Here is an 18525-nt window from a genome sequence, read left to right on the forward strand (position 1 = left end):
AGGGCAGTACATGGGTGGGGTATGTAGATGTAAGAGAGGCAGAGCAATCAAGAAACTTTATACAGAGAAGAGCGAGGGAATGAAGAGAGGTGGATGTAGAAGTCCAGAATCAGTGAAAAAGGTAAGAGCCAGGGGGAGAGATGAGGCATACAGCATGGAGAAGAAAGGTGGATAAAATGAGGGACATAACGAGAAAGAGAAGCAATGAAGCTGGGGATAGCAGAGAGATTGATGTAAAAGGGGCATACTCCACAAAATAGGATTCGAGGAAGAGTTGAGAATAAGAGTAGAGCATGAACGGAAATAGGTGGTGAAAGGGGCAAAATCTGTGAGAAAAGATTAGTGTTCAAGATGATGAAAATCTAGAGAAGATGTAAATGGGGCAGAACCAGTGACAAAAGTTATAAGGCTTGGGGAGAGATGGGTAGTGAAGGTAGGGTATTGATAAAAGTCATAGCTATGAGAAAGACAGAACCAACAAGAGTACATAAGCAGAGTGGCAAGAGAGAGAGAAGTGGATGCAAGAGAAAAGACCCACCAAGAGATAGTAAGAGGTTGGATGAAGAGCGAGAGAGGAGGGGAATGTAAATGTTAGATGTGCAGAACCAGCAAGAGAAAGTTTAAGGCTTGGTGAGAGATTAGAGATGAAGAGTAAATCTGGGAGGTACCGTTCGATGCAAGAAGGGCAGAATCAGCAATAGGAGAGAAGGAAGAAGGAAGGGGAGAGGTGTATGTAACAAAGCAGGAGCAGCAAGAAAAGATAAAAGGAAAGGGGAGAAGGAAAAGGAATAGCTGGATTTAGGATGGCATAACCAGCAGAGAAGATAAAGACTGGGTGGAGAGTTGAGATGTGAAGAGTAGGACAGGGAAGAGAGACGTGGATTTGAGAGGGGCAGAATCAGCAAGTGAATATGAGAGGCAAGGTGGGAAGATGAGAGGTAAAGAGTAGAGCATGGAGGTGTGAGGGTTAAGATGGATGTAAGAGTGGCAGAACCAGAGAGTAAAGGTAAAAGGCTTGGGCATTGGGAAAACATGAGACGTTAAAAGGAGAGCATGCAGAACGAGGTGGATGTAAGAGAGGATGAACCAGCAATAGAAGAAAACAGGCTGAGCAAAAGGTGAGGTAAAGAGTAAAGCACAGAGGAGAGATCTGAATGTAAGTGGGCAGAATCAGCAAAAAGGGTAGGAGGCTGGACGAGAGCTAAAATGGTCTTTGAACTAGCATGCGCTGCTAAGTACATTGAGCCTTCTGCCAAAGTTTGCAATTACCGGTCTCTTTATTTTCCAAGTAGAAAGTGTGGCTTAGATTTGCGATGTGTGTCATCCTTCACCAAAGTTTGTGCTCTCGAACCATCCTCGACATGTCTGCGGAATGACAGCCTGCTCCCTGCGCATTCTTACTGCTCTTGAGCTTCCTATTACATCCAGCTCCCATTTGGGAGCCATTCCTGCCCATCTCATGAATGGACATTTGAAGATCATGGCCCCTGCACTGACCTCCTTTTGCAATATCGCTCCTGCCTCGTCATCTGTCTCTACCAGCGTAGAAAAAACAAAAAAAAAGCTGCGTTTGTTCCTCTGCACAAAAATCCTTCAGCAGCTTCAGAGCTTCTCAGCGTCTTCTAGCGCCTCTTTGCTGCCTTCTAATACTTCTAATACTTTTTAATACTTCTTGATCGCCGGCCAGTTGTATGCTGACCCCTCCACACGCTGGAAGCAGCATTTCTTGCTGTGTTTGTGCCTGATTCTTGAACAGGAAGGCAAAGCTGCCTCGATATGGCTAAATTATAGTGTCGAGTTTATCAGTTTCCCATCCGGTGCTTTTGAATCAGCTGAAACAACTTGGGATTTTGTATTTGTATTTGTATTTGTAAAGCGTAACATTCATCCTACTGGATATCACGGCGCTGATTAGCGGGGACATGTGGAGAGTTGTGTTGGGGGTCGTCGACTACATGCACCTGGAATTCAAGGTATTCCCCTGGCGCGGCTTCAGGGCTATCCTTTCAGACCGGTTGGGTCTCTAACCAAGAAAGGGTTTTGGACCTGCATGCACGCAGCTGCTTTTAGGATAAAGACACATTCTTTGAAACACAATAGCAAAGCATCAGGCGTCCTCCTCTTTAAGGGGCCTGGTACTGTATACACTGCTCTTCAGTGGCGCCTGGAGCTGGGCCAATCCACCACGATAGTTACGTCAACAACAAAATCTTGGATTTATTTTCCAAATGTCTTCTCTCCTTGTCTGGACAAACGGTGTGTTTTCTCCTTCTACTACATCCCTATGCAACACCAGCTTATGCACTTGGTACCCTTCACATCATTAAGAACAGCGACAGGATTCTAATCTGAGGCTGCTCTGGATGCTCGTTCTGCTGAATCCCGCTATCACGATCCATCAAGGTGCCATTGTGCGCTGCATAAAAGGGCGCGCTCCTTCTTCAGCACTATATGAGTCCTCCCGTTCATTCCAGAATCCTACGCTCTGCAACAGCCATGCTCCTGTGCCATCCTAAAATTAGGAGGAATCATAGCCGAGGTAGATCCTTCTCCTTTCTAGCTGCACAGGACTGGACATGTCTCAGTCTTGAGCTATAGTGCACCTTAAATCTTCTGAGAAATAATGTAAAACTGGCCTTTCTATACATTAGTATAGTATAGCCTGTACCTTTTCCTTGGAAATCCCTTAGCGCCAGGATACCCTCTTGGTGTAGCATTTTCATTCATCTCTTTCAATAAAACAATAACTAAAGAAATTTGCTTTGTCTGCACAATTTGGTGTAATTTAACAAAACACTCTGAGGAAAGGGGAAGGAGGAGAAGCCCAAAAATCTTGCAAAAGTAGTTTGAAGGCCTATTAGAACATTGGAATGTTGGAAGCTCCATTGAAAACTATGGAGTAGCTCCGGGCTTATAGTGACTGGTATAAGCCCGGAGCTCCAACATTCCAAAGCTTCTTTGTGGCTGTGAACAAAGTCTTCAGGAAGCCTGAGGGGATTTCAATCCTCTCGCGCTCCCTGAAGCCTTTGTTTAATTTGTTAGAACATTCTGCCCTCTAGTGGCAGATTGTTCTAATAGCCTTATAGCCCTTCGTAGCAGGGCTATACCGGCTATTAAAGTCCCTCTGCTTTGTTAAAGTCCCTCGCCTTCGGCTCGGGCCTTTAACGCGGGAGCGGGCCTTTAATTTAATCGACGGTATAGCCTGCTACGGCGGGCTCTTAGGCTATATTAGGTATCTGCTCCAACGTGTTTTAAAGTTTATAATTTGGCAATAACTGTCCAAGAAACTAGAGCCACTAGAACACTAGTTATACTGTCCAAAAGAGCATCAAAAGACATTTGCCAGGATGCGGCACAGGGTCAGTCTGGTCATACTCCCAAAGATAGCCTGATCACGGTCAAGTGCAGAATGACAATGGGAAGGCCTGGGCAGCACAAGATGATGTGCGCCTCTTCTCACAACAAATTATCCCAACCTTAAGGAGGGACATGAGGCCTGGGAAATTGCTGCTTTTTAGCAGTACACTTTGAATTAGCCTTGCTTTGGAGGAGAGAAGAAGGGGCAGTTTACAGTAAAAGGGGCTGCAGAGGGGAGCTGGCAGCGGAGCGAGTGGCTCATTTCCATTGAGTACACCATCACACATGGAGCGATTATCCCGTCACTGAGCCTAGGTGAGTGGGTGGCCAGTAGTTTTAGGAAGACAAATCTAGTATTGGCGATGGGAAGGACCAAAAGTGTTTGATTAGGTAGCCTGGGGCATGACTGGAGTAATTTATGGATAATGGACATGGCCTTTCAAGGGTAAATGGTAATGCCATTTGGTTAAATGTAAATGTAAATTTGATACTTGTATAGCGCACTACTCACCTGCAAGGGTCTCAAGGCGCTTGTACGAATACCGCTGTGGAACCCATCCTGGCTTTCCCTGTGAGGCGTCCACTCCTGGGCACCCCCAAGGTGGAGGCCAGGCATCCTTAGCGTTGTGGGGGCCGTTGTGGAGATTAAGCAAGCTATTGCCCAGAGTTGCAGAGTGGGACTCCATGATTGGAATAGGCACCGAGGCGAGAATTATCAGGTCCGTGGAATTTTTGAGCCCAAGACCCGCCGAGGCGGGGAATTGGACCCTGGTCCCAGGCTAGACCTCTGCATCAGGGTCTGCCGCTCTAATCATTGAGCCACACTTCTCCATTTCGTTGTTAATTCTTCAGCTAAAATTGAGTCAAGCGACATGTGTCCAGACCCATCGCAATTTGGCAAGTGTCTTCTCAGCTATTAAGGATATGTGACTTAAAATGTGACTTAAAATCTTTAAAAATGCAAATCTCAGGGATTCTGGGAGATTTATTTTGATAGTCAAACATCACCTCCCCAACCTATTCCACATTGCTAGATTTCATTTCCTTGTAAGGGAAAACTACATTGAGTCTACGAAAATAAATCTCTTGTTTTGTTGCTTCAATTTACCACTTGTCTGTTGAGTGACTGACTCCCATTGTCGGTTTTGGCAGTTTTTTTCCTGGATACACATTCTTTTCTCTATTTAGCTATCTTATCTTTAAGTTAGTTCCGCTCTTTTCATCTCTTAAAAATGAAGTTTGAGTTGTTGCTGGGTTTAGGCATTCAGTTTGCGGTCTAGCTTTTGGTGCTCCTGCCACCCAACCTGTGAATGTTATCTGTGCCGTCTCATCCTCTTGTTTTCTGCAGTCAGTGCTTTCTGTTGTTTACTGGTGCATTTGCAGGTCGCTCACCCGAGCCAGCATGGATCCCTTTCTGTTGACGCCCATGCCTGCTAAAACCTAGGGCCATATGTAGGTAGAACATGTTTTGTGATTCTCTACTTGCAATTTTTAGGGAATCGCAATTAGAGAATTGCAAAACGGAATGTAGGTAGGATTAGCAAATACTTTTGCGAATCCTACATATTCCTTAATTGCGAATTGCAAATTGCAATTCGCAATTAAGGAATACCTCCCCATTCATTCCTATGGGCCTAGAGGCCCATAGGAATGAATGGGAAGACATTTTCAATTTGCGATTCTCAATTAGAGAATCGCAAATTGAGAATGCAATTTCAAGTGTGCCAGGGTGTCAAAAGGACACCCTGTTGCACCCCTGAAATGAGCATGGGTGCACATGTGGCACACATACATGCCCTAAGGACATGTGTGTGCACCACATGCCACTTTGAAAAATGCAAAAATATGCATTTTTCAAAGAAATCGCAAATTACCACCAACCTGTAGTTGGTGGTAATTTGCGATTCCTTAAGGCCAAATTGCACTTTTTTGGTGCTTCTTACATTGCATTTGAGGAATCGCAAAATTTGCGATTCCTTAAATGCAATTGCAAAATAAGGAATCGCAAATTTAGGGATTCCTTATTTTGCACGCAGATTTGCCTTCCTACATACCACTTAGCAAAATTGCAATCATAAACGCCGAAATTCGGCGACTTTCGGCGTTTGCGATCGCAGTTTTGCTTTCTACATATGGCTCCAAATGCTTTAACCTTGAACTTCACTGGTGCAATGGGAGTATCAGGGAGTCACCTGAAGACCCACTGTGTAGCTAAGGGACAATCTGTGTTAGAATTTTCATCATGCACTAATCTGGAAACATCGGTTTTGGAGAGATACAGGCCTAGCTTTTCAACCCCATTTGACGTGTTGCATTTCCATATAACAGAGCTTTAAAATATTTGCACTTATTTTATTAGGGCTATTTTTTGTATTTGTAGCCATTTCAGTGATGTACACATTAGAGAGGTAGCTTCTTGCAAAGCTACTTCAACAGTGCCAGAAAATGACTAGTCAGTGGACACGTCTTATGATGTCACATGCTGTGATACTACACTTTATGCAAATTAGAGGGGCCTCACATGTTCCTATCCTGCCTGGGGCCCCACGAATCCTAGGACCGGCCCTGCCCCAGCAGGACTCGAGCCAAAGACGTCCACTGGCGGGGTGCTGCAGGACAGGAGGGCCGCATGGCATGCTTCACTTCCTCTTCGCTGCAAGCACTGGGCGTGCTGTCTCCTCACCCCAAAGGTGGCTGCAGGACAGGAGGGTGGCATGGCATGCTTCCCCTCCTCTTCGTTGCAAGCCCTGGGTGTGCTGTCTCCTCACCCCATAGGTGGCTGCAGGACAGGAGGGCGGCATGGCATAATTCACCTCCTCTTCGTTGCGAGGACTGGTTGCGCTGTTTCTGTAGGAGAGTAGGATCTGCTTCACATGGGTACCCCCACTTTTTGGCTGGTATTTCACAGTTTTTCGACCTTAGTCTGGCTGTGGCCCTGCTAATGAGGACCACAGCCTAGCTGCTTCCTCTCTAAAATGGTTTGCTTGTACATTAGGTACATATCTAATTGGATTCTGGAGTGCATTATAAGCCCCTAGTATATGGTATACTATGTACCTAGGGCATAGGTACCTCAGAGGCCTACCAGGGGCTGAAGCATGTATTATGCCACCCCTGGGAAGAACTCCAAAATGGCACCACAGGTCTGCTACTGCAGCCTGGGTAAGGGTGTGCTTGCACCCCTTACAGTGGTATAGGCTACCTATATCACTACCATATACAGACATATATAAACCTATAAGCCACTCCTATGGCAGGCCTTGATAATCCTGAAGGCAGAGTGCTTGGTTTTATGTGAGAGAGTGCCCAAGCATGAGCTGAGCCCCTCTGCAGCTTTCGGAAATACTCCCTTATGGCTGTTCTGTTCTGTGATACATCCATACCATATACTCTTAAGTGCATTATAACCTCGCGGTTAATGCTAACTTTGGGATGGCTGCATCAAAACATGTCGTGTTTGGTTGTCAAACGCTTTGGAATACTACCCCCCCCCCCGCCAATTCTGGCGGCGGGGGTAGCATTCCACCTTTCTAGAGGGAGAGAGATGTTCACACTGGCTAAACCCGGTAGGACTGTCTAGAGCCCTGGCATCACAAAATGGAAGCCTCTGCCACAGACACGGGTCTGGCCTCCTGCTGCTGACCGAAACTCTGGCAGGGGAGGCCTGCACAATAGGTTTCCTGTCGAGGGGAGGTGTAACCACCTCCCCAGACAGGCTGATGTGTATTGGGGCTGGGCGGGAGCACTCTCTGGTGCTTTAAAGTCCTGCACTGGGGGCACGTTTGCTGTCCCTGTGCATAGCCCAGTTCAAACCGGTTGCAGGGGCTACCTGCCCCTGCTCTGGCGCGAAACTGGACAAAGGAAATGGGTGTAACCACCCCTCTTTCCAGGCCCACCCATAGGTGGGGCCTTAGAGTTAGTCCGTCCCCTAAACTTGGTATAAGTATAAAAATCCAGTCCCTAGGACTTTAGATTACCCTGGACGAAACTCTGCAACATATATCCTGGATCTTCGACGTTCTACTTTAACTAGAAGACTGAAGAAATCTCCCTTGGGGTCAAGGAGTGACTCCCCTGCTTGGCAGGCACCAAAGAAGCAACTGACCGGTCTGCATCGCTGAAGCTCCCGCTGGACGCCGAAGTCTTTGCCTCACCAGAGGTGGATTTCCAGACTTCCCAGAGGCTACCCTGAGTCCACAGCAAAGCTGAGCCCCGTGGCTATCGTGGGTGATGTGGAACCGTAACCCCTGGACACCATGAGCATTTGCAGCAACACTATCTTCCTGGTCCTCTTCGAAGTTGTGCTTTGGGCTCCGAGTAGCCCCAGCCTTGAGCACCTCCTGCACCGAAGATTGTTGGCCTCCACTCCACGAGTGACCCGTGGGCCAGCTCCAAGTGCGACCACTCGAGGCTCCTTCGCGATCACTAGCCCATTGGCTAGCAGGTCCCCACGAACGAAACTCCTTTTCTGCTTGGGCTTTCCTGGTTGCTCCAGACTTGCCCTGACTTACCCTTGCTGGGTGAGTCCCTCAGACCTTGCTGGTCTGCACCGCAGTCCTTTCTCTGAATTCCTGTGACTTGCCGTTGCCAAGGCTTGTTGGGTCCATTCTGGTCACCGACACCGCAGCACTCGACAGACTTCATGGGACAGCTCGAATCCGGCTCGTGGACTTCGTCAACGCCTCCTGGACCTCGTGGCTGAAGAGTTAAGACATCCATCAACTCACCTGAAGCACCTGACATCTGTGGGCATTGGTCCATCCTGCCCTAGGTCACTGGCAAGTGACCCAGACTCTGTCCCCTCTGCTTCCAGGTTCCCTACATCCTAGATCCAGGCTAGGATCTCTCCGGACACTTCTCCTCCTCATGGCAGCAGCAGTTCCTTGCAGGCTCCCATTGAAATTGACGACGCGACCAGACACCAATAGACACCTATGTACCCGGCTTACCTGGGTGAGGTAACTCGAGTACTCCGGTGCTCACGTGGGTGCTAGCCCTAGAACTTCTTAAGTCCAAAAGGGTTTTGTCCTGACTCGATTAGAAGTGTCCCTAATCTTTACATTTCCAACTGCGACATTGCCCATAGAAGATAACGGGAACACGCGGTTGTGTTTATACACTGCATACAGTCCCCGTGGGTCCCCTGTGTCACTACCATGGGTGGTTCCTTGGGGTCCCAGCGATTCTACAGGCTCTAGGCCTTGTGTCTAGGTCAGTCGTGGTTCCTATACCATTTTTGGAATATGGTTTGGTACGCCCCAGGGCCAAAACGTGTATTTGTGCTATTACTGATGATTGCTATCTTGTAACTTTAGTACTTCGAACTCCAGTCTCATGAAGAGACTAGAGGGGTGTGTGTTAACCTAAATACATGTATTTTAAATATATACCTGGTGTGGTTGTCCTTTCATTTGATCATTCAAGAAATTATAGACTAGTAAAACAAGCTGCTTTACATTCCTTCAAGACTTAGCCTGAAGGCTGCTCTCCATAGCTACCACTAGGATAGCTTTCAATAAAGGTTATCTTTAACCTATGGACTGATACAAGGTGCCCACAAGAACTAGTGGACAGCATATATCAGGCCACCTTCTCACATTGGTGTGCAGCGTGTGGGATTCCAGCTTGCTATTGTTTTACCAGATAATCTCAATTGAATTGATCAACTGAAAACGACTAAAGGTACTCGAGGTACATGTAATATCAAGTTTAGCTACAGTAAGTTCTACTGAACTTAGAGTTGTGTGTTAAGGGATATCACACCCTTTCTACAACTCAAGAGAGTTTAGTAGGCCACACTAGTGTAGGTAATGCAATACACCACACCACATTAGTAATGTCTAACCAGCCAGGAACCAGTGGGTCCGTACCAGGAACCAGTGAGCTCCTTCCCGATAAATATGAGGATCTCTCCTTTGCTCAGCTTAGGGCCTTATGTTCCATTAGGAAGCTGAAGACAGGCAAAAGTCCATCCACCCAGCATCTCATAAAGATACTGAAACTGGATGATATCACAGGGCCTAGTGGGCCTGATGATGTAGACAGTGTGGGTGGGGCAGCACCTGAGGGTGGGTCTAGGGGTGGAAACCCCCCTGACCCTAACTCTTATGCTGACCAGACTGCTGACAATGACCAGATTCTGGTGAACACAGACCACCAGGATGAGGATGATGACAATAATGCCACTTCCTTTATGGCATGCTTCACCTCCTCTTCGTTGTGAGCACTGTCTCCTCACCACACGGGGGGCTGTAGGACAGGGCTGCGGCATGGCATGCTTCACCTCCTCTTCGCTGGGCGTGCTGTCTCCTCACCCCACGGGAGGCTGCAGGACGGAGGGCGGCATGGCATGCTTCACCTCCTCTTCGCTGGGCGTGCTGTCTCCTCACCCCACGGGAGGCTGCAGGACAGGAGGGCGGCATGGCATGCTTCACCTCCTCTTCGTTGCACACACTGGGCACACTGTCTCCTCAGCCCACGGGGGGCAGCAGCACAGGAGGGCGGCATGGCATGCTTCACCTCCTCTTCGTTGCGAGCGCTTGGGTGCGCTCTCTCCTCAGCCCACGGGGGTGGCTGTAGCACAGGAGGGCGGCAAGGCATGCTTCAACTCTTCTTTGTTGCGAGCACTGGGTGCACTGTCTCCTCACCCCACGGGGGTGGCTGCAGGACAGGGCGGCGGCATGGAATGCTTCACCACCTGTCTCCTCACCCCACGGGGGGGCTGCAGCACAGGAGGGCGGCATGGCATGCTACACCTTCTCTGTCTCCTCATCCCACGAGGGGCTGCAGGACAGAGTGGCGGCATGGCATGCTTCACCTCCTCTTCGCTGGGCGTGCTGTCTCCTCACCCCACGGGGGTGATGCAGGACAGGAGGGCGGCATGGCATGCTTCACCACCTCTGTCTCCTCACCCCACGGGGTGCTGCAGGGGCCAGAGTGGCGGCATGGCATGCTTCACCTCCTCTTCGTTGGGCGCTCTGTCTCCTCACCCCATGGGGGTGGCTGCAAGACAGGGCGGCGGCATGGCATGCTTCACCTCCTCTTCGTTGGGCGCTCTGTCTCCTCACCCAACGGGGGCGGCTGCAGGACAGGGCGGCGGCATGGCATGCTTCACCTCCTCTTCGTTGGGCGCGCTGTCGCATCACCCCATGGGGGTTGCTGCATTACAGGAGGGTGGAATTGTAGTATGGACTCCCTTAATACGTACATACATTGTTAAGTTAGCATAACCACGTCAGAAGTTAGAAAGCCATCTTGCTGCTTTTGCACATGACACTGCGTTCACATGTTATTGCTTAAACGAACTGCTGACTCGAGTTTTGCCTCACACGAGAGCAATCTGTTGTTACCATCCCGAGCTCTGCGAAGCGACCTTGGTCTGCACACGATGTGACAAACAGTCTGAGTTGTTAGACAATGCATGTTTTCCACTCTAGGTTGATCGACCCACTATTTAGTCATAACACACGAGCAGCTGCACATACCTGAAAGTTGGTGCTTTTAATATCACGGACATCATGTTTATTATTCAGACCGAAGACGAGCCTTCCTGCGAGAAGACTCCTGATGCTCCTGTGATGTGATTTCACTAAGCTGATCTTTGAGGTATGGGGTCCCCTATTCAAGCCTAAGAGACCTTCTGTTAGTCTAATAATAATATTAACTTCTTAGTAAAGGGAAGGTGGTAGTATCCACTGTCATTATAACATGATCACCCCTTTTATATTCTATGGAATTGTAACTATGTTGATGGTTTTGATTTTAATCATTTGTCTGCTTGTATTAGCCAAAGTACTGCATATTAGGACACGTGGTCTATAAAAATAAACTCTTTTTATTTTCACCGTGTCTCTGTTGATTCTTGTTGTGGACTGATGTGAGAATAATATACGAACAGGTATTTCCGATTCCCACCATTCCTGAGTATGTACTGAGTCGCTTGTTCTGGGTTGTCTTTTCATTGGGACCGCCGAGCTAAATCTCGGATAACGAATGGGACACTTATGCTAGCCGGATACTGGGTTCTGGGTTCTGAGGTGAGTTTCTGGTACACCACAACTCACTGAGGTCCTGGGGTTCTACGCATAGTTCTGTGTATAAGCAGAATCCCTGCAACATGGCGCACCTAACGTTTGGTCTATGAGTTGAAACGCCTTAGTAGTGCTCGCGTTTGTCCACAACACCCTCATTCTTGTTTCCGGATAACAAGTCTGACGGATTTAAAACCTACCTAGGTCTATTGATATAGGTTCTCTCAATCTTGATAATTAAAAAGGTTATTGAACCCTTGTGCTACTGATAGTTTCAAGTGTGTGTTGTCCTAATGTCTGTGGAGATTGCGGCGCACAGCCGTGCGGCTGTGAAACATCATTTGACGCAGTATGGGGTACCGGACACTGGTATGAACGTCATCTTTGTAGTAGGAGCCGATGCGGCTCATCCCTATGAGTTGTTCTACTCTTGGGTGACGATTCCAGCGGTGGGGGATGATGACACCTTTCATTCTTACACTGCCGCTGCAGTGCCGGCGAACTATACGCCGTATAGGACACAGGAAATACCAATATCTGCTTGGTAGCACCATATTTGGTTTAATGGCACCCTTCCCCATGTGGTTATACCGCCGAGAATGGGCCCTTTATCAATTGCAGGGGCCACTTGGCCGGTACTAGCCGGATTTACGCCTCATCCCCGTTACCTCACGGTGACGGTGGCTGAGTTGCGTGTACTACACACTGCCCTCATTACGGTATATAGGGCGTTAGTGCAGTATGTGTCGCGCAATATGCAGGCGGGGGCACCTGCTGTTGCGGGACAGCCTACTGATCATCACGCGGTGGTCATTAGTCCTGTTATGGTTAATTCTGTTATGGGCAAGCGCCCCCAAACTAGGGATGATTTCCCCTTTTGGCTTGCTGAAAAATTTGACCAAATAGAAGCGGTTTACCCGAATACTACTCCTGTGGAGAAACACAGGATCCTCACCATTAGTTTGCCTAAAGACTTGGTCCCCCACATTGATGATTGTGTAAATTGGGGCAAGGTCTTTGCAGCGACGTACGCGCAGTGCTTTGGCACTCCGTCTATGTTGCAGCTGCCCTCCGTTATCAAAAGAGTTCAAGAGAACCATGGTGCGGAGTCTGCGATAGAGTTAGGGATGCGGCTCCTCGGGCAATTTGACCTGGTGGCTACCATGATAATTGGTAACCTGAAGGGTGATGCTTTGCATTTCCAGGTTCGTAATGAACTGAAACGAGTTGCTGAGGAGGACAAACCGCAGGAATTTGCGAAAATAATCGCAGAGGCATATCGGGATTTGGGTCGTAGCTCTTTAGGAGTTAAGCCTGTAATAAAGAATCCCGATCTAAAACAGCAGGGTAAGGCAGAAACGTCTGGTAAGGACGAACGGCCCTTTTTTCCTAAACAAAAATGGCAGGTTAAACAACAGGGAAAGCAGCAGCAACAGAAACAGGGCTCTCGGCCTGCCTCTCCCGTACAGTCTAGTAGTGAACGCACTTATGATCTGCGCGATCGTGCTGCTATAAAGTCTCCTGATAGATTTCAGGTTTCTGAACAGCGCTCTCCTCGTTCTTCACAGGAAACATCGGCTACACAGTCCGGTGGCGGAGGCGGTGGCAAAGGTCGGGGTGCTCCACAACAGCGTGACCAGCCCCGACAGACTGAGGGTAAAGGAAAGCAGGACGAATTTGCACGACAAAGACCCCCGTTTCAGAAGAAGAAAGTGGCGGCTCTGACGGCAAGGTATGCCTCAGATAGTGCGGACACAGCTTCGGAACCGGACATGGGCGCTGACGCTCCTGGACAGCGCAGCGGAAATTACCATAGTCCGTCAAGCTCTGCGTCCATTTCTGGCGGTGACAGCAACTGATATATCGGTTACTGTTGAAACAGCTGACACCAGAGTGGCTCCCCCTGACAGACTTTATGAAATAGTCTTATTGATAGAGGGTGACATACAACGTACAATAAAAGGGATTTTTTGGGATAATCTGACCACCACCTATGATATCCTCCTAGCGGAGGCAGATTGGCCCCCAGCTTTCATTTTAGAGGCTCCTAGAGGGGAGGAAGTAATCCTCCCATCCTTTGCGCACACAGTGCCTAAGGACCAAGCTGAAGTGTATGCTGAGGAGTGGGCGCTTGCGCTTGCGCCGGCGGTGTATCGTACTCAGGTGGGATGGGACAGATTGTCCCCCTGCCATGAGATTCCATTGCGGTCTATGCCCCAGCCTCAACCTCAATATCCTATGCGTCGTGAAGCGAGACCCCACGTCGCGGCAATCCTTGAACAATTGGAATATCAGGGTGTTATTGAAACATGTGTGTCCCCTATGAATAACCCTTTATTCACTGTAATGAAGCCTGACGGCTCGTACCGTTTAGTTTTGGATTACCGGCACCTAAACTCCCATTGCCGGACCTGCGCGGTACAAAATACACATAGCTCGGCTTTGGTCGACAGTCTCGTGCGTAAAAGATTTAAAACGACACTTGACATTTCCAATGGCTTTTTTAGCCACAACCTGTCCACACTGAGTAGCCAGTGGACAGCGTTTACTTCAGGCGGAAAACAAAAACAGTTTACAAGATTAGCCATGGGTTACAAAAATAGCCCTGGCGTCTTTTCTGCTCGCGTGGTTTCTCTTTTAGAAAGAATAGACCCCGAAGCATACTCCTATGTTGACGATATCTATCTTACGGATGATGAGCTGATGCCGCATCTGTCTCGGGTTGACAATATTATCGTGAGTTTTGCTGACTATGGCTACAAATTCAATTTTGCGAAGTCACACATCGCAGAATATACGGTGTTGTTTTTGGGCTACGAGCTCAACAATGAAGGTAAGGGGTTAGCCCCCCACTTTCTGGAAAAGTGTGCACGCTTAAGTGCTCCTATGACACTGAAGAAATTACAATCTCTGCTGGGTTTTCTGAATTTCGGCCGTACGTACATTCCTGATTATGCCCAGCGTATCAAGCCGCTTTACGCCTTGGTACAGCCTTCGTTTTCGAAATCTAGCTGGCAGCGAGAACACTCTGCAATTTTACAGTCTTTACAGGCTGACCTTCTTGCTTCACAATACTTGCTGACACGTGATAACCGCACTAACCTGGTAATAAGAATAGTACCAGGCGCCGTGGGGTTCACGTATTTGACGTTTAATGAGGGCGACACAGTCCCCATTGCGTACAAATCCCACTTGTACACCTCTGCTGAATTACGTTTTTCCACGGTCGAAAAAGTTCTGACTGCTGTGCAGATGGCGATCCTCAAGGAACGCGCACTGTCGCATGGGAAACAGATTCTGGTTGTAACTCCATATCCTGCTTTAGAAGCAGTGACTAAAGCAAGTGTACCAAATTCTAAAGCTTTGCATCCACGGTGGATACAATGGGCCACAACACTGACGTCGCCAGACGTCACTTACATCTTTGATGCCTCATTACAGACTCAAGAGTACTTGCAGAATGAATTCGTTCATCCGGCACCTCTGTCTTTGCGCCCGCTCGAAGAATACCATTGTGTCATATACACTGACGGGTCTGCGCAACCCGCAATTGGATCGAAGCACGCTTATTCTGCGGCTTGCGCAATTGTCGTAGGTACATTCGTAAATGGTGAATTCCAATCTGATGCAGTGCATACGCAGTCATTGGGTGATTGTACCGCGCATTTGGCGGAGCTCCGGGCTCTGGTGCTTGCACTGGAGTTTGCTGATCCCCGAGTCACTACTCTTAAAGTGAGTGACTCCTTCTACTGTGTCCAGTCCTACAATGACAATTTACACTTCTGGTCTCAGAATGATTACCGCGACACTAAAGGTAGCACAATTAAGCATAAAACACTTTGGGTTCGGGTGCCAGACTTTAAAGTACGTCTCCCTCTCGTGAGTGTTATTCACACTCTTGGTCACCAGCGGCTTGGTGTTCATGCTGTCGGCAACAGCTTAGCTGACGAGGCAGCGAAAACAGCAGTGGCTACATACTTAGTGGCTTTTTTATACAAAATAATGGGGTAACCCTGTGTCCCTCAGAACCTGGGTATATGTATTATACGGATACAATGGTTCTGTCGGGGAATTACAATTGCTTTGGGATGTTCACAATATAAATGCATTACATGTAACATGTATCCATGATTTAGGAAAAGCAATGACAACACCCAAGCAATACTTTTGAATCGATATTTTTAAGAAAGAATAATGAATAATTAGGGCTACAAAAATACAATTGACAGAAATGTGAAGAAGAAGTGACATGTAAAGGTGAATACAAACGATACACTTAATACACTTAATATAACAAACACGATTGGGTAGAAGTAATTTTTGGAAGATTGAGTCCATATACTTGATCACATACGCATCCTGTTCATGTATGAATTGGTTTTGGAACTGAGACGTTGTGTGGACTCATGGTGTACGTCGACGTTTCTTGGGTGTTGTCATTGCTTTTCCTAAATCATGGATACATGTTACATGTAATGCATTTATATTGTGAACATCCCAAAGCAATTGTAATTCCCCGACAGAACCATTGTATCCGTATAATACATACTTAGTGGCAGCAGTTACAAGATCCAAAAGTAAAATAGATGATGACATCTTGGCAGCTATTGCTGCAACAGAGAAGGGAGGTGATTACCCGAAGGGTTTTCCCTCTCGTTATATTTATCAATTAAGTCCTGATAACGTCCCATTAGTGAGGATTAACGACGTTGGTGACAGAATTATTCCCAACGCGGACTGCAGACCAGCACTGATCTTGGCTGCGCACGAGGGGTTGGCGTCAGCCCACGCCGGTGTGTCAGCTACAATATCTCTGCTACAACAACGTTACTGGTGGTTTGGTTTATATAAACAAGCGCGCGCTTATGTTCTTGATTGTGACATTTGCCAACAGATTAAACCTTCTACTGTTGCGCGCCCACCACAGACACAGCTGTACATCTCTAATAAGCCATTTGGTTGTGTTTATTTAGATCACTGCGGTCCTTTTTCTTCTGATACTGCGTACAAGTACATCTTGGTTGCAGTGGATTCGTGCACACGTTTTCTATGGGTATGGCCACAAAGGAGTGCTGACTCGCGGACTGTCATCAGGGATTTGCGTGTCTTTGTGGGAACTTTTGCGTGTGGTACCTTCCATTCTGATCAGGGCCCTGCGTTCGCCTCTAAGGCTTACAAGGAGGCTATGAAAAATTTGGGGGTCCTAATCAAATTTTCGTCTCACTACCGACCTGAGGGTAATAGTGTGGTGGAGCGAATGAACCGTGACTTAAAGCAATCATTGACAGCACGTGTTTTAGGCACAGGCCGGAACTGGCTAGCCCATTTGTATAACGTCCAACGTGCACTAAATAATCTCCCTAGAAGGTCTCTGGGTGGGCGGACCCCGTACATGATGCTCTTCGGAATCAGAATGTTTGTTCCAGACCTTGATGGTCTAGACATTGCGGCGTCGACCGCACCCTTTGACGTAGATGATCACTGTGCTGTTTTGCAGACTCTACAAGAAGCCAGAGACTCTCTTTCGAAAGAATATTTGCCCTCCACGTCTGAAGCTGAGGTTCAGATTCCGGTAGTCGGCTGGCTACCCCGAGTTGGTGATCTGGTCCGTGAGAAGGTGGAGAACAAGAAGGAGTTCGGCCCCTCTTATCGTGCACCAGTTCCAGTGCTTGGAGTGCAGGGTACAAGAACAGTCATTTTACCTCCACTTCCTGGTCGCAAAGAAAACAGGTACATCTCTATTGACAATGTCAAACTTCAGCGAGTGGCCGATACTTCTTAGTATGACTCCGGCAGTTTCATGCCAGACGATGCAAAGACATTCAATGTCGGTTCCTGCTTCTACCACCTTGTCTGATGTTGCCATCGAGATGCATTCAGTTACTGATCCCTTGCTGATACCACCTGCTGGTGGTTTGCCCGATGAGACTGAGTATGCTTATCCTACACGTGGACCTTCGCCTGTTTTACAATCTACAGCACTTGGCCAGTCCCGTTTTTCCTTTGACACTAACTCTTTGCCCTCACCTCCCCCATCAAACATTGCTGTTTTTGTAAGTTGGTTTAAGAGACATTTTTTGATAGCCCCTTGGACATACATCTGGTTGATGCTTTTCAGTATTTTTTTGTTCATGTCCATTGGATTTGTTGTAGTTTTCTTCCGTTTGGTGGATGGCCATTATCTCAAAGAGAGATCGACAATTAGACTTATCAATGGAACTTTGGCCCCCCACTCCTCATCCCACATCATGAAAAGGGACCAGACTTTTGTGAATATTACTGCCTGGCCCGTCATGGATGGAATCGCATGGGATGCAGTTAAATTTCAAATTCATGGGCCTACAGAGGTCATTAATGTGCCTAATGTATTTCGTGTTTCTATGGGTGATGTAGTTAAACAGAACATACGTTCTGATGATTGGGATGTACACGCCATTGAAGCACTGTTTTCAGATTTGAAATATTATGCCGCCTTTGATGCTGAGGATTTGTATGAAAATGCGGCTAATTATGCGGAACAGTATTGTTTTCAACATTATGGCAATCACTTCCTGCATAAATCGAATTCGTTTAGAAATTTTGTAAATTTTACCCAGTGGGAACATTGTCCCACCCCCTCGTTTGGCAGTTCACATACATTAGTTGATAAGTTTACTTATTTTACTGATTTCAGTGTTTCGGCCCCGGCATCCTTTTATTTTAAAGTTAAGCCCGAGTCTGCCTCCAAGGTTAGACTGACACACACCAAATTGCTATATTCTAAGTCCTTTATGGATGAGTTGTCAATCAAAGGTTATGATCTATGGAAGGCTACTATTGATCTTAAGTCGGTTTGGGGTTCCAAACCGTGGCAGGTTCAGGGAACTGAAGCTTTACACCGTGCCTGTCTAGTACCGAATCATATGTTGTTTTTAAATGCAACCATCTTCCAAACCACCTGTTTCGGATTGGCCACTTCTAAAAAATTAAATTCCCCTTCTGTGCTGGATCTGGGTGCTTACCCAAATTGGTATAATCACACAGATCTGTCCCTTCCTGCTTTGCAGTTATTGGTTTCCAATTCGTCTTTCAATATTTCGAAATTTATTAGTGAGGGATGGTTAATTTGGCAAAGCAGTTCTGATACCTGTCAACGTCG

Source organism: Triturus cristatus, chromosome 1_2 (assembly GCF_964204655.1).
Source record: "Triturus cristatus chromosome 1_2, aTriCri1.1, whole genome shotgun sequence".
NCBI lineage: Eukaryota > Metazoa > Chordata > Amphibia > Caudata > Salamandridae > Triturus > Triturus cristatus.